General features: G+C 39.8%; 1 protein-coding gene across 7 annotated transcripts in view; it reads left to right on the forward strand.

The window, feature by feature from the left end:
* NHSL1 (NHS like 1) overlaps nt 1-22,997 on the forward strand; it is a 182,395-nt gene that overhangs the window by 49,939 nt on the left and 109,459 nt on the right. The window lies entirely within an intron of this gene.

Raw genomic sequence — 22,997 nt, forward strand, 5'->3', positions numbered from 1 at the left:
AGATGGTTTAAACACCGAAATGGCTCTGTGATCACCAGGATGATGAAATCCTTACTGGGATATTGGAAGCCCCTGGATAGTGAAGAATGGAGAAAGTTCAGGTTCCTTTATGGAAAACTGAGCTACTTAGGAGATGTTCCTCCAAGGAAGCAGCAGGTAATGAATGCTTTTTGTAAATGTGTTTCAAGTTAACAAATCTCTTGTGACTTTATCTGTAGAGAGAGTGGATGGGCAGGGCCATTTCTGGATGCAGGCACTTGTTGGGGAAGTAACTAGTTTTGTTTCTGTGTAAAATAGATTTCTAGTCCCTGCATATTGCAGGTAGATTTAGATAGGGGGGTATATTTTTGGCATTTAGATGACTAAAGAGAAGAACAAACTTGCTTCCTGCTTGTAAAAGAACAAGTTGTCCTTGCTGTTCAGAGTAATGTTGCTTTTTCATCTGAAAATGAAGTTTGTTTAAAAGACATTGTCAAAGCATATACAATGCACAAGGTCTGGTGCTGTGGAGAAACACACATATTTTTTTGCTTTAAATGAATAAATTTATTTGCCAATTTATCTTCAGTAAGGATTATAATGCAGTGAAGCTGTGAAAGACTTTGTTGTAATGAATCCCGGAATGACAGGATTCATTACACTACTTAAGACACTCAGGTAAGACTACAGAAAACTTAAATTTCCTTATACTGATAAGCTTACAGGAGCTGCAGACCAAGACTTGCACAGAATGATGATTCTTTTTTTTTAAAAGCTGATTTGCAAAAATATTTTCATGCCTTTTAAAATAATAATTAAAAGCTTTGAATATTCACAGATATCCTTGTTTAAGAAAAATCTAAGCTTCTGTTATTCTTGAAGTCTTCTGTAATTCCGTTCTGTGTTTATGGGTAAGTAAGAAGCAGCATTTGTTTAAGTTATATGCTTTGCCTGCCCATGGCCTTGCATGATTTTAGTGAAAAGTATGAACACTTGAAATGTTGGAATTTCCTTTAAGCATCAGCATTCTGGGCTTTTGCTTCCATTCTCTTTAATCAGGGTGAATATGTCTAAACAACTATGCTGACATGGCAGTTATCATCCACATGGCAGTCATCATCCAAATATTTACATTATGCTGCAAAATCATGAAAAAAATTCCATTGTTGGATATTTATTTGAAATATAGGTGTGTGTGGTGTCAGGATGCTGTTGCAGCCCTTGTATCCTGGAGAATCCTATGATATAATAATTGTGGCATTTTTCTTCTGTGTGAAACATGTTGCTGTTAGCTATGCTTTTTTGGCTTCCAGAGGTGTTTAATGAAGCCTTCTCTTTAAAATCCCATGAAAGATATAGCAAGATGAGAGTTGAGCAAACACGCCTGTTTATCACTTTCCTTGCAGGGAGAGTCGTAGCTGCTGTGCTGACCTCTTCCTCACTGCTGGGTGTGGCTCACAGTGGTTGATTTGCCTGTGACCTTTCCTGGGAACGCTGTTGTACTCGTGTTGGTTCAGTACAGTTCTTGCTCACACTTATTAAAGGCAGGACTTTTGATGCTGCTGGCTTGATTCTGTATTTGAGTGCTCTTGGCTCTACTGGCTTGGTCATAGTTAAAGCATAGTGAAGTCATGCACATTTGCTTACTTTCTGCCCAAAAGGCTTGGTGAGAACTTCTGTATGCCTTTGTGTTAGGCATATCTCATACTCAGGATATATCTTTTGTTTTAAAATTGAGCAAGAAAATGTGGCGGAACCCATCATTCATGATCTTTAAGGATATATTTGCTTCAGTGTGGGACACTATCTATGTAGAGCAAAATTCATAATTCCGAAAAGAAACAGGTCAGCCAGGTGCAAGACACTCTGTATGTCTGCTGTGCTTTATTATCTAAACAATTTCATGTTAAGAACTTGATCTAAAAGACTTTGAAAATCTTATCTTCCTCCATTTTGATGTATTCAATGATTTTTCCAGTGGATAAAGCAATAAACTTGTTGATTGGACAGATCTTCCAAATCTTTTTACAATACTATTTTAATTGGAAAATAAAGGAAAAGCTGTTATAACCAGGGGCAAGAGCAGATATGAAAGAATTTAGAATTCTCAGAGGGACTCCATCGCTTGCTGGAGTGGCCTTTGGTATGCGCTTTGGCAACACATTTAAATAATTCATATAAAAAATTTCAATATAAGTAATAACCATTCAGTGCTTTTTCAGTAATGTTCTTTTGAAAAACAAGAGCTTTTAAAAAGCTGGTAAGTTTTGAGACCAGGTTTTGAAGGGTTTAAAATGAAAATTGTTCTTAGATAGATGTAGTTGCATATCTAGTAATATTGAGAAGTCAGGAGTGCCTTCCAGTGATCACAACTGCTTTATAAACACTTAGTCTAGTCTTGCTTCTGCTAAAATTAATGAGAGTTTTGCCACAGGCTTCAGTGGAAGCAGGCTACACCTCTTTAATTATTTGAGCTTTGCTTCACTGAAGTTTGGTAGTAATTGTAAAGTTAAAGCACAGGCACAGAGTCAGAGAAACAGACATGAAATCCTGGTCCCATGGAAATGGCAGACTTCCATTGTGGGTTTCCTCACAGAGCTTTTTAATAACCTATTCATCTGAGATAACTTCTGTTGTGTAGTTTTCTCTGTTTGTAAAGTGGAGAAAATAATACCACAAATCACAAGGTGGTCGTGGGGCTTCGTGTATTAATAATCTCTAATGGAGTGTTGATTGTTTTGGTTGAAGCGTGATGTGGGTGTGTAGACAGATTATTTAGTCTCTTGTAAATAATAAAGTTGTCTCTTCCTTACATACTAATTCACTAGTGGAAATGCAGAAGAAACAAATCTCCTTTATTAAACAAAGGCATATTTATGCAGGTACCAATTAATTCTTTTAAGGTATCTGTAGCTGGATGGCTATTTCAGACAAGGGCGTCTCCTCCTTGATGATCCTGATGGTGGTTTTCTTTGTGTTTTTTTCCACCTACTGCAGGAAATTAAAGAATTGTGGCCCTGCCTACATAGCATGTGCACCTAGTAGTATATGCTGTGTTTCTTTGTGGAAAATACCACATTGTCATATGCAAACGATGCTGACTGTGTTGCATCAGATCTCTCCTGTCAGAGAAGATGAACAGAGATGCAGAGGCATAGCAGTGGTTGTCCCACCAGCGGTGCACTGTTGGGAATTCGAGGCTCAGAGGCAGATGTATAACCTGCTCCTTGTACAGTGCCTGGGCCAGGAGCTCTGCTGAGCTTAAAGAACAGTCGTGGGCATTTGAGTGAGCCTGCAGAGGCTGGGCTTCAGTCAGGCTTCCTTCAACCTGTGGTGAGATGCCATCCCACCCTGTGTCTCACCACAGCCTTTCTCTGTGGCTTTGAAGATGGCAGTTTGAGGGAAGTCCTGATTGATTTTTGCTGTGCAGATCTGGGATTTAGTATGCAAGCTTTGAGATCCACAGGAATCATCACCCAATCCTTGCATCCCTTTGATGACTTGCTGTGGCATTGTGGAGCAGTGCTGTGGTGAGACCTACATATTCTGCAATCCTGAAAGACACAGGAAATGTTTTCAACGTTGTTTACTTAGCTTTAATGTACAGTCTATGAGCAAAGGCAAAATTAAATTAGACGTATGAGTGATGCAAAGATTTGTGGCAATGCTGAGTTATATCTAAAAGAAGACAGTAGGAATTGCAGCAAAATAATGATTTAATGTAAGTTGTAGGTTGGCAGCAGCCTAAGAAAACCCATCTGTGAACTGAATGGTGTCTCCTCCACCACTGTGTGGTCTCACTCTCCCTTCTCTGCTGACCCATTTCAGTAAGCAGACAGAAACAAAACCCATGGGATGACACAACAGAAAAAAAAAAAAAAGATTATTTTCTGTTGGGTAATGGGCTCAGGAGTGGAGGGCTGGGATGGTGGCAGACAGCAATTAGATTGGCTTAAGCTGTATGAAACTGGGGCCTCGGGGCTTCCTCCTGCTTCAGTTTTTAGCTCTAACTAGCTGATCTCTGCTCCAGCTGGAGTGAGGCTTGTGGAAGGAGCTGACTGGGCTGGGGCTGGGGAGGGGGGTCAGTGCCAGTGCAGCTCCGGCGAGTGCAGCAGCTGGAGCTACATCTCTTCAGTTGGTCAATCGTATTCTTCTGTTGATGGGCTTCATCGGAAAGTGAAGAAAATTTGGGGCCTGTTGAGCAGGGGCCCCGAGCAAAACCTTGACACCAATGCCCGTTGTTGTGCTCTCCTTGCGCTGGTGCGTGTGAATTTGTGATTGCACAGAGAACCAGGCAGTGGTAGAGAGGATGAAAACTTGCCCACAAAAGGTTTGATTTGATTTATTTGACTTTGCGGGGTTATTTTTCAGCCGGATCAGCTTCTTGGGCCGGTTGTCTCCCGGCGCAGCAGCGACCTGTGCCCGGGGTGGTGAGAGATGCGGGCAGGGGCAGCTGGGGCGGCGGCTGCTGAGGCAGTGCTGCCGCCAGACGTCGGATCGCAGCTTCAGTGTGTCCCGCGCTGCGCTAATACTCTGTTTAATTTGTTTTGGCTTCGCTAGAGAAAGTCATTTGTTATGAAAACCTAAATGTAATAACGTTGCTTGACTAATCCCTCCCTCATTAACCATATGATGTGCCATAAGGATCTGTGCGATTCCATTTTTCCCCAAGAATGCTGGATTTCAGTAACCTGTGAGGCTATGCTAATGTGCATCTCTGTTATGTAGCCTGCACTGAACCATTTGCTGAAATTGTAAAGAAATGTTCATGTCCAGTTAAATTTTCACCTTTGAATTTTAATAAGAATACTTAAAATATTTTAAGATATTTTGAAGATATCTTTATGGAACAAATCTTTATTATTTGTGCCACCATGTTTCATACAATGTAAGTTGCTTTAGAAAAGTGAACATCTCCCATTATTTTTCAAGGAAATGCTTTCATTTAGTTGTGGATAAATGGTTGATATATAATTTTTTAAAAAACATAGATGAAGCAGAAAAGAGGGAAGAAATACATAAATATGTAGAGTTGCTCTGTAGTTGCTTACTACAAATGCATGTATGCCTTAGACATCAGTAAATGAAATGCCCTCCTTTTACAAGGTACTTGTTATCTGTTCACTTTGATGCAGATGAGTCAAATTAGAGTTCAGTGGTAACTATATTCATTGGAAAAATGGAGCTATATTGGTCTTAATATTTCCCTTTATAATTATGATCTTATTTGTGGTACTGGTTGCCTGCCCATACATCTAGTAATCATAATTGTCACACAGAATTAAAACAGAAGCACATTTTTTTTCTGATGCTACATGAATTTCATTGGGGCTTGGTAACAATTGCAATGAACATTCATTTTTGAAGAAGATTAAGTAAACAAACAAAAAATGAAAGGGTTGGTTAGCAGGCTGACAACTTGCTAGAGTTTCTGCTGACTTCTCTGAGTTTCCACTGTGATTGCCTTCCTTTGAAAACAGGACAAACGGGTTCAAATTTATCTGATTGTGGTGTCTAAATTGGCCACTTTTCACTGTCACAGTAAATGAATTTTGATTAAAGAGATGCTTTGAGCAAAGGTGGTGACAGATTTATGCTGTGCAAAGCTTTACCTGGTGACCTGAGTGTCTAGGCCTGGCATTATTCTATATTTGGAAAGGAACAATTGAATATAGCAGAAGCAACTGAGGCTTTTTATTACAACTGTGCAGCTAAAGGCCACATTTTGGTTTATGATGGATGAAAGCTTTATACTTTTTTGTTTTGCTGTGTATAAAAGTTAGGTCAGAGTCCAAGTGCACAGATTCTAACCTAAGTATGTGTCATTTTGAGGGCACAGTATGTTTTAAGTCAAGCGTAAATAACAACAGAGAATGCTGCTGAGTAAACTTAATTCACTGAATGCTTGGAAGAACCACTTTAACAAAGAGAATAAAAAAAATGGCAAAGACTTTCAACTCCTAGCTTAAAAGCAATACTAGTGAAGTGAACCTTTACCTGGAAGACTTCAAAATTCAGATGTGTAATAAAGTTAAGTGAGTGTCAATGTCCTCACGCTGCCTCACTCCAGATGGAGGAGATTTATAAATTGAAATATAACTAAGAACATTTTTTTAAAATGGGATTTAATATTTTATGTGTTCTAGGAGCAGCATCTCTTTTTGGATGACCTTTTTGTTAGCTTTGTATTTAGGACTTTACGTATTGGGTAGACTTAAATAGTCTGCAATATATAAAACAAATGGAAAGTGTATATTTTTGTGTATTTGTATAAATACATATAAGCAGATATCTGATGGGAGTAATTTCCTGAAGAGAGAAGATGCTAACTGAATGCACTCCATTCTTGCACACTGATTTTTTTTTCTGTGTGCTTGTATGTGTTTTATAGAATAGCAAAAGCCTTTAATGAAGTCATGTGGCTATTGATAGCTTTCATATAAATTTAAAGTGTTAAAGAACTTATTATCAATTATAGGAATGGTAAGCTGCCAATAGTATTTTCTTTCTTAAGAAAGAAAACAGTTAAAAGCAGTTTAAGAAGCAGTTAAAACAGTTTCATTTATATTAGTAAAAATGTGTAGTTGTAAGTTCCTTAACTGCTACTAGTAACTATTCCACTTAATATTTTTGTTTGGAGTAAATATGAGTTTTGGGTTTTACTTTGGGGTCTCAAAATGAAATATTTCTCCTCTCAGTTCTTCTGCCAGGAGATTTTCAGGTACTAGATTGTAGATTTTAGCTGGCTTAGGTCACCTGACATGCAAAGGCTATTTTAAAACAGGAAATTGCTACATTTGGGAATTTTTAAAATTTGTATTCCTTTCAGGACTAGTACAACACTCATGAGAGTTCTGATGGATATGTGGGTTACATGCTGCATGCACGGGTAAAGAAAATTATTGTGCAGTTTGTCCAGGTACTGTATGCATTTGCTACCTTGGTAACACTGATATCAGTGCAGGTAGGGGTGAGAAGAGATGACAGAGATGGAAGGAAGGCAGTACAGCTGCAGTGATTCAGTCAGGGAATGTGACTTTGCCTGTGCTGCCCAGAGCTCCGCCCTGGCTGGAGGGGCAGCCAAGTTGGCCATCGTGTGGGGAGGTTGGCCTCTGCGACACTAGGAGACGCACTTGCTTCCCACCGAGAGTCCACAAGCAGATCCTGTGTTTCTACTACAGTCTGTCCGAATTTAAAAATTCTGGAGTTTCTCAAGCCCATTATTTGGTAAGAGGACAGACTATTTTCTACATGCAGTGTGTAAGGCCAATATTACACAGTCCAAGAGTATTACAAGAAAGTGTTGGTATGTGTAAAAAAACCCTAAAACATATGATTGAGTTTATATGAGTGCCTTTATGTGAAAAGTTGTTTTTAAAAATGAGTTCATATTGCATCAAATCCAGGTTTAAATAACAAAGTCCAAGATTCTCCAGTTACTGATGAGTTTTGTACATGGTGCTATTGTAATTTTTGGAAGAGAAGCAGGAGTGACTTCATTTGAATGGGGTATGGCTTTTTTCCACTGTCTCCTGGAACTGGTCTGAGAGAGAAACACATGTTCTCTGTATCCTTCCCCAAAACTATTAAGGGTCTGCATTTACAAGGCTCTCATTAAAATGTGCTAGTCTTTCTCAAATAAGTAAAAATGAGAAATGAATTGCCAAGTTTATAAAACTGTATGATCTGCTCAACACTTTCTTTCTCTTTAGCACAGTAAATTAAAAAAAAAAAAGCCCGTCTGGTTGACAGTTTCTAGGAATATTCCAGGCCATAGTACCAGAAATCTGTTCATATTATTTACATTAACTTCTCCCAAAAGGGGAGAAATATGCAGCACAGTGCTGTGCTAACATAGCCATGCTTTCTACTACTTCTGCAGGTCACAGCAGTAATTCTTCTTCTTAAGCTCCCTGTAGAAAATTTGTTGATACCATGAGTGATCGTCTTCAGGAGAAGTAATAAATGAGAGGGAACAGCGGTGGGAGGATAGAGGAAATGGTAAGGGGATGCTGGTTTCAAGAAACACCTGGCAGGTGGTAAAATGAAGACTTGTTTGGAAGAATTTTTGAACCAGTGGCAGGGAGGCTGGTGCAAGTGAAGTTTCTGAGGGGTGGCAGGTTGAAGCATGAAGGCTGATGGACAGAGCGCAGTTGGCTTAGAGAAGTTGATAACATGTTTGGCCTCTGATATTTTTTCTCAAGCATGTTGTTCCCTCCTTGCTGTATCAAGTGGGCTCGAGCACATCAGCCTCAGGGGCAGTAGGTGTTTGAGAATTTCAGCTTTGGTTGCAATGGCTCTCTGTTGGAGAGCAGATTTTATCTCCACAAGAAACTTGGTTTTTAGTATTGTGTTCCTTTGCATGGACTCATGCTTTTTCTGGAGGCCAGCCGTGTTCAGGGAGCAGGCTGCTGGCTGCACTGGTGCATGAGGAGGAAGAGATTCTGACAGAATCTCTTATCACTTCAGGTCCATTTATAGGCAAGGGCCTGTTGGCAGCTGCGGCAGGGAAATGAAACTGCAGCATCTTCCTTAGCCCCTGACAAGGACCGCTTTCATGTGTCTTGCCCTGTAAATGTGTCTCTTGGTTTCTGAGGGCAGAGATAGGGCCATACTGCTGAGAATTTAGCAAACGGAATATAATAAAAACCAGGCTGAAATGACATCATTCTTTTCTGTTTCATAAGCACGCGCTGCATGTGTGGACAGTGCACAGATGTTTCACTTTGATAACTTGCTGTGTAAGTTTATGGCCTTGTAATGTCCATAATTAAAGAACCTGGTTTTACTTCAAACTGCATTAAATTCCTAGAAGCATGTATCAAACTTTAAATTATGTGCCTGCAATTTTTAGGATGTTTTAATCAATATTTGACTACTTTAGTGGTTAGTACTTTAAGTATTTTATTACTATTCCTCTTCAATTTTTCAGTTGCTAATTGTTTCCAGACACTTTTCACTATGATGACCTCTGCTAATGTTTTAATTTTCTTTATTTAATTTTTTTCTTTCTTTCTATTTTCCTTTTTTTCAAGTGCAATGTGTAGGGAGGTGTTTTGATTTCATCTTCTTGAGCAGTAAACTTTGAACACATGATGTTTCTTGCCATCAGGTTTTTCCTGCCACTGGTGTCTGATACCACCAAAAAAAAAAAAAAAAAAAGGAAGAAATCTGGAGAGTCTACTCTATTGTGTCTAAGAGCAGGATTGACATACGCTGCCTGAAACTGCTGATTACTAGAGAACAGCTTTGCTAGATGAACATAACACATTCCATAGATTTCTCCCTTTTATGGTCTCAGTTACATATTTTTTATTTTTTTTTTAGTTTCAGTGTATTTTAGTCAATGTATTTTGCTTTTAAATAGACATTCAACATGTGTGTCTGCTTTAACAAAGGGCCAGCAAGCCATATATCAGATCAAAACATCATTTTTCAGTTTGACTATATAATCCTACTAAATGGAGTATATTTTTCCTTGTATGTCTTTTCTCTTGTTTGCCAAAGTTCCTGTTCGTTAATATTATCCCCAAGTTTCCTGAGAACCTCCTAATCAAATGGCCAGGACCCTATTTTGGTCTTTTGTGTTGATGATTCAGAAGTGCCATAAATCGAGAAGAGGAACTTAAGCAGTAATATAAATATAGTGGAGATCGTAGCAGTCTGCTTCAGATGTGGATTGATGCTAGCACATGGCTTGTGTTTCTTTACACATTAGTGTTTCAGAGCAGTAAAAGGGATTAATAAAATGGAAGAAACTTTTCATTTTATATCACATAATGGCTGTCCTGAGTTCTCAAAAAAACCCCAACAACAACAACAAAAAACCCCCAACAAACAAAAAACCCCTCCAACCCAAACCAGCAAAACCAACAAAAAAATCCCCTAACAAAACCAACCCACATCCAAATGCCCCATACTTGTAAAATCTTTGAAGGCAATGAAGCTTTAGGTCAGATGCCTTTTGTGGGTGAGGGAAATATTTCCCTCTTCCATCCCCAAATTATGGCATCTTTCCTGTTGGCAGGGGATCATCTTCATCCTTGTGATGGAAACGTCAGCTCTTGTTCTGCTGACTATCTTCTTTTTTCTTTCAAATCCCTGTTAGTAAGCTCCTGTGTTGTCCAGCAGTCTCATCATTGTCTTCCTATGCATGGCAGAAGCATGTGATGTTTTTTGTAAATGTTCTAGACTATTATTTAGTTCTAGTTCTAAAGCATTATTTGGTTTCAAGGTATTATGGTTCGTTTTGAGTAACTGGCTCTTCTGCATTACTTACTTCTTGCCAGCTGTATGTTCATTTAATCATATCAGAAAAGTAATCTGGGTTACACCTCTTTTTTTCAAGGTAAATCTATCAATTCATGGCTTAGTTTATTAAATTTCAGTTAAAAATATTTTCACTATACTCTGATTTATCTAGTCAGTCATTAGTGCTTCTTAAAATACTGACTTAATTTTCTCTAAGAAAGGACAAAAGAAAAGATCAATCTATAGCAGATATAGGTCACTTGAGTAAATTCGTAGGCATGTTTCATCTTTAAATACAAAGTGTGAAATGTTGATTTGGTCTCTTGCCTTTTCTGAGAATAAAACAGCTTCTTTTGGAAGTCGATCTGTGAACTCAGTAGTAAGCTGTCTCTTAGAAGAAAATACGGGAATATAAACAAGAACTTTTTCAATAGGAACTTGTAGTTTACTCTTTCACATCATACAATATAAAAATAATTGGTAAGCTCATTTATTGGTGAACTGGCTTCAGTAGGTGTCAGTGATTCAATTCTCAGTCTCGTGTTTTTGTCCTAAATTCACCACTGATGCAGGAAAAATGAAACAGGAGAGGCGTAAGATAGATGAAGTATAAATCTTGTGACAGTAATTGATAGCTAGGTGGAGGCATCCATCCTGAGCTGCCAGCTCCCCTTTATACACACCCAGCTTTGTGCGATTGAGAAAGAGACTTATTTTACACAGAGGTAGTTAAGAAGGGGAGGGAGGTGGACTTGCTAGTGGCGATCCCACTCTGGTCACCTCAGATGTTGCTTACTTTGTGCTTAAAAAATGAACTATGAAGTTGCTCTTTTCACAAGGAAAGCTTTTAAAAGTTTGGGGTTTTTTTTAAATAACCCCAAGTGTTATTTAAATAAAATCCAAGTGTACTCGAGGATAGTTTTTAAGAGTTGGGATCAGATTTTCAGTAAACTCTTAAAATAGGCATTGTAGGATAAGAATTTTAAGTTTAATAATTAGTTTTTGAGCAAAATAATTTTAGTCACTTGTGCTTACATACAGCTGTGTGTTTTTTGGGAAGAGGGTGTGTTATTGGTTTGTACTGGCTAAAACCTTTACATGTAGAAAGCTTTCTTACTTTTCATAGAGCTGCTGCTTCAGTTCTTGCTTCTCTTCTAACCCTTGGGATCTTGCAGTATTTTTGTTAGTATTCTTGTTTTAGCTACTTGGAGGTGAGCAATTACTTAGCAAACTGCTGTCATTACTAAGGGTGTGCATCCAATTATCCAATATTGAAAAGCCTATATTTTTCTTGCTTCCACCCTCATGGGGCATTAGCTTGACAGGGTGACATTAAAATTATTGTATGTAAGCATTCAGCACCCTCCCCAGAAAAGCATTCCTTATCGTGCTCTAGCTGCATTCCTGCAGTCTAACTCTTTCCATTACAGAGAATTTGGCTAAGATCTTTCCACGTGTAAAAGTGTGTTTAACCGAAGCACTCAGGATCTCGAGCTTACTCCAAAAAATCATAAAATATGAAAACAAAAAGGATTTTTGATAGCTCTTGGAGTTTGGACTTTTATGACGTTTAGGTTGTGTGAATGTCTGCATCCCTCAAATTAAGTTCAGAAATTTGCACTTTTCTTTGAAGATAAAAGATGAGACTTTTGCCCAGATATGTGACTCCCAAGAACTGGGATGTGGGAAAATATGGCACAAATATGATTCACCCTGAATTTTACAGAAATCGGCAGTGCTTTGCAAGGTGTGAGGGACACATGCATGGTGTTTCCCCCCATGCCTTGTATGCAGAGCAGCAGTGTGACTGCTCTGTGCTATCTTGCCTTCCTGGACTTAGTTTTCCTCTTGCACTGTCCTGGGAAGCTGTGTATGGAGAGGGAGTGGTATTGGAGAAAATGTTTCGTGAGGTTAAAGATATTTTCCCATGTGTCAGTGTGTGGCTCTGACTAACAGTGTCCATGACTGAAGAAGAAAGCAGTCATTACAGAGAAGCTGTGGGATGAGAAGAGAAGGTAGAAAGGAGGCCAGCCTCCCTGCAAGGAGACGGCAGACCCAGTTTTACAGGCAGAACCTGTAGGACAACTGCAGATGAACCTCTGCTGAAGACATGCAAAGACAACAGCCCTCTCTAAGCTTAAAACTAGGTGGTAGTGCCTAAAGGATGAGTGTCTACCCAGTGGACCTGCTGCTGAAGGCAGGGAGGGTATCTCAGGATGCATCTCAAGCTGTTTTTCTGAGAAGGGGTGTGTGCATGTTACATGTTTTGGTTGAGGAGTGAGCTTCTGTCTGCACCTCAGCTGCAAGGCAGTGACATCTCCTTTCTATCACGGCTGGAATGCCAGGGATGCCTGTCCTATCCTCCACTCACATGAATGACTTGTCATTGTGCTTGCCGCTCTAGCACAGAAATGTGTTTTTTGCCCTTGTACTGGCTTTCTACAGTATAGTCTGAAGCTGAAAGTTTCCATTAAAAAAAAAAAAGAAAAAAGTGTTGTAAGGCAAGCCAGCAGCAGGCAACAGCATTGTCAAGGAGGCCTAGAGTTAAAAATTTGTACAGGAAACAAGTTTCCTTGGAATTAACGTGGAAATACATTTCCACTTAATTTCAACAGGCTAACAAATTGTAATGTCTATAGTTGGCTGACAATGTAGAAATAACCCATTAACCAAAAGAAAAGTTTACTTCGGAAGACAGCTCTCAAATTATTTACCTTGGCTTCATCCTCTCCTGAGTTGGGGAGAACATAACTGTTTCCCTCTCTTGATCCCTGCCTTGGCTGATTGCTGAGATGCTTCTGGATACAATTCTTAGAACTTCCAACATAGCAAAACTGATTGCCAAACCTAAAAAAAAGAAAGTCTGCATCCAGTGATGACCTTCCTGTGATCCTGGATGTCATTCTTTTTCTGCTGTTTCAATGAATTTTCCACACATTTTTATGAAGTGTGTTGAGTCTATTTTGGTGTTATAATTCACATGAATGTTCTGAGTGCTCTCTTTGCCCAGCCCTGACCTCACCCCGCTATGGAGATTTTTTTATTTTTTTCCCATGTTGAAAACTGCCAAAGACTTCAGGCATCATTTTCCCACACACAGTGAAAATAAAACACTTATAAAAAAGCACCCAAAAAGCACCCCTACAAACAGATTTTCCCCCAAAAGAAGAGTTCTGTTTGGAAATCCAAGTTGGTTGGTTGTTTTGTTTTACTTTGAAGTACAAGTTGAATAGAGATCCAGAAAAGCAGTCTGCTTGGACCTTCTTCTCCTTATCAAACCCCTGAATTGTCCATCAGAGAACTGGACATTTTGCAGAAACCCTGGGCAGTTGTAGCCTTGGGGGTACAGCTGCTTAACCTGCCGCACCCTGCTTTGGAAAAAATTCCCGTTCCTTCAATGCTTGTGTCCACTCCTTCTCCTTCAGGTTACGGTCTCCTCGGCTGTGCTGACACAGCTGTTTTGGGGCCATAAGTTGGCTCGCTGCAGTGATTTAGGTGAAATCCTAGCACTTCTGGAAGGCTGGGGTTGCAATATCACTTCGTCCAGGGCAGCGCCCAAAGCAGCTGTGCTTGCACAGGATGAGCCCTGCTGCAGTGCACCCAGAGGGCAGGGAACAACAGGAGCTTTCTTTTCTGGCTTTACTTGAGAGCTAAAGAAAAGGGACTTTGTATTGCCCTCACCTGAGAGTAGATCCCATTGACTACCTGGGAGGGTCAGCTGCAAACACTATACTGGTAGATGTCATAAGGGTTTTCTGAGATGCGAGCAGTGAACCTCTAGAGTGAACCCAGAATTTTGGAGCCATAAAGGAACTGCACATTGTCTGTTTGGTTTCTTTGTAAGTGTCTAAAAAGTGGCACACTTTTTTTTCTTTAATTTTCTTTTTTAAAGGCAAGCCATGCAGGATACTAACTTGGCAATCAAAATGTCATTTAAGATGGCCCATTCATTGCTGAAGGATGCTGGCAGGTACCATATATTTTGGCCAATATGCAATATTATTTATTTATTTTACCCCAAGTGATCTTAGAGCTGTCAGTCTGTTGGTCAATCTGTCAATTTTGCTGGTCCTAAACTAAACAGAATAACTCAGGATCCTGTAACCAGAGCAGCCCTTCATAAATGAAGGTCAATTGGGTGCAGTGCTATAACAACAGCCTGTAGGAACAGCCTTAGACCAAGGCATCTTTTGTTAAGCAGAGGAATATTAACTACACTGGAAGTTCCTGAAAGTGGGTGGTTTCTGCTGCCAAGCTCAGTAACGCTTTGTCATAATGAAAAAACAATACTGTCTGCAAGTAGGGTTTGAAAGCGTCTCCTCACATCTGTTTGTCTAAGCTTGGGAAAAGGTGCCATTGGATGAGAGTCGCAAATCCTGCTGTGACTGTGTTTGTACTTGAAGGAAGAGCTTTAAATGCCAGTGAAAGCCCAGGCATCTTTCATGAAGCTAGTTTTAATTTATTTTTAGACTTGATTAATAGTTACTGCAATATTTGCCTTGCACATTTTTTAAAGAAATGCTTAAAAAAACTCGTTTAATATGTGATCCCTTCTGTGTAATTGTGCTGTCATACAATGTCTTTGGTGAGAATGAACTAGCACAATTTTACCCAGAATTGTTTGGAAGACACCAGCGTGGAAAGCAGAGATGACTCACAGTGCCTTGGAGGAAGAAGAGCTAGCAGTTAACCACAGAACATGGTATTCTCTCTGTGCCAAAGCTGGTTGAGAAAGCCAGCATATTTTCCACTTTGTTATTTCAGGGGAAAAAAAAATACTGCAGAGAAATATTGGCTCTTGAAGCAATCTTGATAATCTTGTCAACTTGATGAGTTTAGAACAGGTAGCATGGGAGGCATGTGAATCAAAAGAAGGTGGTAGTTCCCATCTAGAAACCATTGTTATTTTTACTTGATGAATAAATACATATAGAATATTCTCCTTATTTTTAGTGGACTCCTCTGAGTAAATAAACTTGGTTGCATAACAAGAATGTGATATGTGATAAAGCATATGATCAGATGATAAGTATTTCTGCATAAATTTATTTTCTGTGTCTGTATTCTTATTTCTTTAGTAGTATCTACATGGCACTGTTTCTACTGCAGGCAGTTTGCCAGACTCCTGTAAATAAGGAATGTCTATTGCAAGTGAAATAATAAGTATCTCTTCTCGGTTGTTTTCTTTTTGCATTTAGTGCAGTAGTGTTCTTGTTGGTGAAGGTGGCTCAACTTTACAGACAGAATTAGGTGAAAAACACAGCAGTTAAATCTTCGTTTCGACTTCTTTACAATAAAAATCTATCTTTTAAATTGTATGTTGACTATATACTTTTGGGGATGTGTTTCATTTAAATTAGCTTGACATTTCTTTTTATGTCTAGTGGCCCTTACTTTCACTTACACAGAAAATACAGTAAGAAAGGGGTTAGCTTCCATTTTGAGTCCTACTTCTTTTCCTTACCCACTACCTTCTGAAAGATGCAAAGACGTATTATTGCTATTGTGGCTCACTGACCAGGGCCTGTTCTCGTGTAGATCTGCTGCTCCATTTCTTTGTATGTAAAGGTGCAAGCTTGGGGATCAAACTTGAGCCATGTTCTTTGTTTCTGCCAAGGAGAAGGTGAAAGGCCTCATGAAATATTGGATTTCGCATGTGGGCTGCCACTTGTGCCAATTACTGTACTTTATTTAGTAAAAAGAAGAAAAAACAATGGCATAGGTAGGAGCAATATTTTGGCATTGGCCACAGGAGAAGTCATACTGAAGGATGCATCGGGATTGTTACTTGGTTTCCAAGCATCTGATAAGGAAGGCACTGAAGAACCTCTGTGACAAGGAGTTTGGAGTTGCTTTCAGGCTTGCAGGTTATTGCAAGCCTATTGTCTTGTGGACAGGAAAAAGCCCTAGGTAAAGACTAAGCCTGTGATTTAGTCCACTGGTTAACAGTGAAATGTCTAGATGACTTGATTTAACAATTACTATCAAGGTGTGAATCTTCTTTGCCCTGATGAAACCACCTGAAACAGTGATTGGTAGTTGGCATTGGCTGTGAGAAGGTCTGCTTTCTAAACTGTTTCCTGTTAGGTGAAGCTGATTTGGGGTGTTAGTATTGTGGGAGACATCCACTGGGCTCTCAACAGATTAGTATCTGATGAACAAACATTTTTTTACACCTGTAATTTCAATAATAAGTGATTTCTCTTTCACTTTCTGCTCCTCCCATCCTATATTTCAGTGAGTGGTATGCCATAAGATGAGCTTTCTTTAGATATGTAAACAAGATGATGTGGTGCAAATTACAGAAGATTGCAAAACCTTGATTTAGTTTTCTCTCTGCTGTGAGCAAAGAGAAGAGATTTAAGAATTGACATTGGGGGTTTTACTTCAACTAAGCAACTGTTCTGTTGAGGCTGATTATTTCACATGCCAGTGGTTGAGAGGCAGCATCAGATTATTCCTGCTGCTAGCATGAATGTCCTTATTTATCCTATCTTCCCTTCTACTGAGGATAATTTGGGCTTTAATTTTTCCTCCTGTCCTCACCTCGTTTTGGCAGCTGATGAATAGGAACACTTTCTGTGTCTCAAATGTTTTACATAAGGTCTGCTGGGGGGACCACAGGCTCTACGGGAGTGATCCTGCATGATATTCTTTTGTATTATTGGGTCTTTTTCCACCTAGAAACTGCTGTTGGTAGGGGAAAATATTAAAGTGTTTCAGGGTTGCAGAAAAAGAAACAAGAATAATTCAAGGTTGATTCCAGGCCTGTATATGGCAGAAGGGGAAATTGCAGGGGGGGAGAAAATGTTTTTTGTTGGTCACAGTTGGTGCTCCTGCTGAATACGTGCTGAATACATATGGAGTGAGCACATGTGCAGGCACTCCATACAGAGAGAACACATACTTAGGCCATATGTTCATTATTTTATAAGTTTTGTTTTCTCTTGCATTTTCATCCAGCTTTTAACGGGGCTATTTTAATTGGGATTAAATATAACTGTGTAGGACAGTAACTAAGGTACAAATTCAGTGTTTTTCCTTCTCGCCCTCTGTATGTCAGCAACATTCCTTGTGCTCATTCTCCACCAAGAAATTAGTTTCTTTTAACCTAGAGCCTGTTGTGAGGAAGAGAGGAGATTGCAGCATTCCTCCAGGCGTGGTGGGGCTGGGTTTCATTTACAAATTTTGCCCAGAGTTGCAACACACTCCTCTGTACTTAGCATGTACCAGGCTAAGCTAGCATGCAAATTTAAAAATAAACTGAAAAAGCTCTACTGCAGTCCTATACCTGTGCACAGAATGCTGTCTTCTGAAGTTCACTATTTATGCATGGTTTACAGAAACGGCACATATTAATTTGGTTCTTAGAAGAGACATACATACAATGTCAATAATTTTGCTGGTTTGGCTGTGAAGTAATTTTGAAATGTGTTTTAAAGATACAGGACTCAAGACAAAAAGATGTGCACGTACACCATTTGTATCTATACGAAGAAATAGTTTCCTGTGGTTTGTGTGTCAAACAGTAAGACCTGGTTATAACACTCATATGAACTGTGTTTTCAGTGTTTGAATGGTTAGGTGTCTCACAGGGTTCTAAAGTTCCTTTTTAGCACTTTATTGTTGCAAATACCTAGTAAGATTCATTAATTTGCATATTTTGTATGTCAAAAAGTATGTAAATAAATACAGAAAAAAAGAAAACAAAACAAACACCTTTTATATTCATGGACCTAGTAAATAAAATGAAGAATAAAGATTTCTGAGATTGCTGATGATTCTTCTCTGCTGCTGCTTTAGCTACTGTCTCCTTTCTTGTTCTTTGTGGTTCTGTTATCTACAAAAACATTTAGATTAGTGTGTTAATTAGTTTACGTTAACCAGCAGAGGGCTTCCACCTCAAAGCAAACAGCCTTATCCCTTCTGCAGTTTCCTTGGTATCCTCTTAATCGGAGAAGTGGGAAATAGACATTTATTTGGTTGTCTTAGGGTACTTTCCTGCTGGCAGAATGATCCTCAATTACATGTTAATAGATTCTTTAATACAGTTTGGTTTTAGCTGACTTCCAGTTACTTTTAATACAGCTGTCAGCATTTCCACAGTAAACTTGGATGATCCAGTAGAAGTTTCTCGTGCTTCACCAAAATCTAATTTCTTAAAATTATTTCTAAGTTTCTAAATGTAACTGGTATGTTGCAAAGTTTCTGTGCATATTCAGGTATTAAAAGTGTTTTGAGCCCCTTCTTAGTATGAAGAGAGCATATGCATCTCTCCAGTTTTTCTCCCAGACTCTCTAAGTGACTTCTGGTGTTGATCAGATCTGTTGTTGATTACTTCTTCTGGTGGTACAATGAACAGATGAGGGAAAATACCATCCTTTCTTCAGGCAGAAAACTTCTCTGTGCTCAAAAATTCCATACTTAGTTAATCTTCCCAGCCTATCAGCACTTGGGATGTCTTGGCTAACAGCTGTGAGCCAAGTACTTCCCTGGCCAAGCCTCAGCTTTGGAGGGGAGGTGACCCTATGGTTAGGAGGTTTTAAAAAAGAGACTTTGTGTTATGAAAGCAAGAGCACCCCAACTCAGGAGAACTTGTGTAGGAATCCTGGCGGTGACTACAGTTAGTGGGAGCTTTTAGCAGAGCTGTCTCAATTAGTGAGCTGTCATGCCCCAATCAAACCCTACTAAAATAGTTAATTACATTTCAAGCAGAGATAATAACAGCTTCCTATAAGCGAACTGCTGAAAGCGAAATCACCACGGTGTGTCACCGTACCTGTGTCGCAGCTGCCCTCCCAGGCTGCCCCCGGCCCCCCTCGGGCGATGGGAGCCAGCCGGCTGGATCCCTGCTGCCACCTGCCGGCACGCGCTGCCCGCCTCCCGCACTGCCAGCTCCGCACTGACATTCCTGCGGCTCCTGTCGTGGCCGTGCTGGTCAGGAGGGCTGCCTGGGAAATATTCAGGGATTTACGTATGGCCCGAAGTCCCCTGAGTCCTGTTGCTTGTTACGTTAGATTGTACGGCGGCATCAAACCTTACGTCAACACCTGCGTGCTGGGTGAGCAGAAGTTATTTTACCAATGTATATATAAGCTGCTTCACTTGGAAAATAGTTATTGGCTGCCATGAGGAAAAACTCGTCTGTGTGTAGGCAAGGCTGAAACTTAATGGAGTTCAAGCCCTTTCCTCCTGTACTCCTCAGAATATCATCGAATCATTTAAATTGGGAAGGACCTCAAAGATCCTGGAGTCCCACCATTAAACAACCACTGTCAAGTTCACCACTAAACCATGTCCCCAAGTGTCACATCTTCAGGTCCTCTAAATACCTTCAGGATATCCATCATACTCCTACCCAGCAGAACTCAGTACTTGAAACTGCTCCTACCATCAGTGATTGCTCAACTCCTTGTATACTTGGAAGGTAATTTCCTCTGAAATTTGGGGTTTACATCAGTTTTGGAATTACGCTGATGAAGAAAATCAAAAGCTTGTGACTGTATTTGTACTCAGTTGAAGCAGGTGAGTGTCTTATGCACAGTTAACTTACCTGCTTTTTTGGCATCAAAGTATTTCAGAGAAAACCACTATTTTTATCTAGGCAGTTCTGATGGTTCTGCCCCTCTTGCAAATACCTTTTTTGCTAACAACCAAATTGTTCAGGCACCTTGTTTGTGTTCCTTGTTTGATTCCTCTCTCACAGTAAGAATGGTCATTATCCCTATGTGCAGCTGGTGTTGAGGGGAGAACCAGGCCCAGGTTTGCCCTAGCACTTTGTGGAAACTGCCACTCTGGTTTTACAGAATTTCCTTACCAAAGTAAATGCAGCTATTAAATCAGAGAAAACATTGTCTTCCCTGATGCAGTGAATCCTTCCGGGATACAGAAGTTGAAAGAAGGGAGGGAGGCTGTGGTGCAAGGTACATCATATAGACCTGTCCAAAAACTGGTTTATCCTCTGCAGAATAAAAGATTATCTGCAGTCTGATTCCCCCACCCTTTTTTTTTTTCCTTATGGACTTAATAAAATTGGAAATGTGGATGGGATGCTTGAAGAAGTCCTATGGTGTACAACTCCCTCCTCTTTTAGGTGCTTATTTATGGTATGGTGTATTTTTGGAAAAAATAAGTTGGAGAAAAAAAACCAAAAGGGTAAAACGGGTAGCAAAACATAAATGTAATTTTCCTTTGTAATTAGGGCACTCAAGGGCTCTGTAAGGGTTGTGATAGAAACAATTAATAGGCATTGCTTTTGTGTGAGACAGGGCCTACTTAAGTAGGTCGTAAGGCTGGTAGCCAGGAGACCTACTTTCTTTTCTTAGCTTTGCTGCTTATCCTTTCTGTGATCTTGGGCAAGTAACTTCATTTTTGATCCTTTTCTTTACTATTTTTTCCCCTCACAGGTCCATTCACACTGAGAGAGAGTTTCTCACTTATGTACTCTACATAAAAAGGGACACAGCCTTGACTGGAGGTTTGAGGCTCTGTTGTGATACCACAAAGTGGCTGCTTTGCTGTAAATAATTATGCAGGAATATGGATTCCTTTGTGGATTTCCTATGTGAGCATTTCATAGGGTACTTGTAAAACAACGGGCATGCTGTAGATAAAATCCTCCAGTGGAAGACAGGTTGACAAGGTTTCAAAACTGACTGCAATTCCCATACATCTCTGCCTTGAAGATGATGAGCAGGGTTAGGGAGGTGACCATATGTAGCAGATGTGGTGGTGTTGGGGCAGTTTGTGGGACGGAGGCTTTCTTGGGGCTGCTGGAGGCACCCTCTACCTTTCACTGGCTGCATCAAGAGCTGTGTAGCAAAGGGTTGAGTCTGCAGGCAAGGTGTTTTCAGTGGGCTTTTGACAATGCTTAATCCAAATGGCTTTATGACTGGCTGGTGATGAGTTGTTACCACCCGAAGGAAAATACCCAGGAAGCCTGAGAGAGAGGTGTCCTCTCAGGTGTTGGAGCAGTTGCTGTACCAGGAAGCTGTAATTATGAATCATCCATGTTACTGTCTCATTGAGTCATGAGAAATGACAGACTAGGAAATGCAGGAATTAAATTAACATGTGAATTCTGCCAAAAACCACAGCCCAACCAAAACCAGAGCACATCTGCGGAGTTTTGGTGTTGGTTTTTGTCTTTTTGCTTTGTTGATTTTTTTACACTAAACCGAAACCTTTTCTGTGAAACTTTTTTTTTTGTTGTTTTTGCTGGCCTTAGGGGAATGCAGTGGCTGTGAGCCATGTACGTGTGTTTGTTTAACAACTTTTAGAGAATTCTTTGACAGTCAGGCTGTGATAGATGGTAAAAATCCTGATGGCATGTGAGGCTATGCATATTTGCTCTTGTTCACCTCTAAAAATAAGAAAAAAAAGGGAAGGCAGGAGGAACCAGTTTAGCTTTCTACTTCAAACCCTTTGTTTCTTATGCTGTGATTCCCTTATGGGTTTTTCACTGAGATGGGTTTGTATTAAGTGAAACAAAAATAATGCCTTAATCTTTACATATATAACCTTGAAAATATGAAGTCTACGTACCTGTATGATGTCTTCATAAGGGAGAAAATAGTCAGGTTGGAAAATTGGCTACGCTTATTAGAGGTGTACCTTTTTTTCCTCTTAAATGGCTTTGTAGAGTGTTTTACATGATTAAATTTAATCCTCTAAAGTGTGTCAGATGCTAAAGTTTCCAACTCTGTGGCCTTGCACTTGGCTACTGATTAAGGCATGGATTAACCTGCAGCAGTTGCTCAATATATATTGTTTTTCAAATGACAATTGCTGTTTTCTCTTGATCTTGGGTAATTTACTTTTGATGCACATGTACAACGATGTATACTGATATGAAGCTTCTTGTCACCGACAAATAAAAAGTGTTATGTGGTAATGACAGTGTTGTGATCTATCATGATGAATCTTTTCTTGCAATCCAATGATACCAAACTCTGAGCAAAGCATTGCACTACTCTGTGTTCACAGTAACAGTGGAAATGTTATGGTCAATCACCCACAGCAGTGTTTTCACCCTTTCACCAAGTTGTAACTTCGCACCATAATATAAAAGCAGAGGTTCAGATAGGTCAGGATAATTCCTAAAATTAAATTGCTCCCTAGACTTAGGGCAGCTCTCTGGGATTTACCCTGGCATTCTGAAAGGGTTTCCTTCTTGCTGGTTCCTCTAATCTTCTGATTCTAAGTAGTACAGTGAGATGACTGTGATCCTGCAGTTCCTACCAGGGTTTTTATACATCTGGCTCTGTATAATTTAGCCAGTAATAGCTGTGGGAGTTTACAGTTCTCTGTACTTTTCATTTGGCAGTTCCAAATGTTTTCTCAAAAGAAATAAGTTGACTTGAAGCATGGTCTTTGATTATTTGATTTTTACATTAAATCCTGCCTATTTATACATGAACCGCCCCAAAATGGATATTCTAGTGTTTGGGTCTCTAGGGGTATGTCACTCCCCATTCTCTAAGTCTTCTTTTAAGCAAAAGGCCTAAAGAATAAAAACAAAACAAACACCCCAGCCCTACACAGGTCTCTTGTCTCATCAGGGATGGACAGTGGTGTCTGTTAACAAAGACAAAAAACTCCAGACTAGAAGGACTTCACGACACGGTGAGAAAAGCAAATGTTAGCAGTGCGTGCTCCCATTTGTGCACCTCTGCAGTCCCCTCCACAACCCCACTACATCACCACTGACTTTGGGAAATGGTGGAAGACCCAGTATGTACATATGCATTACCTCGTCGGGCGAGGTC

The sequence above is a fragment of the Pseudopipra pipra genome, chromosome 3 (assembly GCF_036250125.1).
Source record: "Pseudopipra pipra isolate bDixPip1 chromosome 3, bDixPip1.hap1, whole genome shotgun sequence".
NCBI lineage: Eukaryota > Metazoa > Chordata > Aves > Passeriformes > Pipridae > Pseudopipra > Pseudopipra pipra.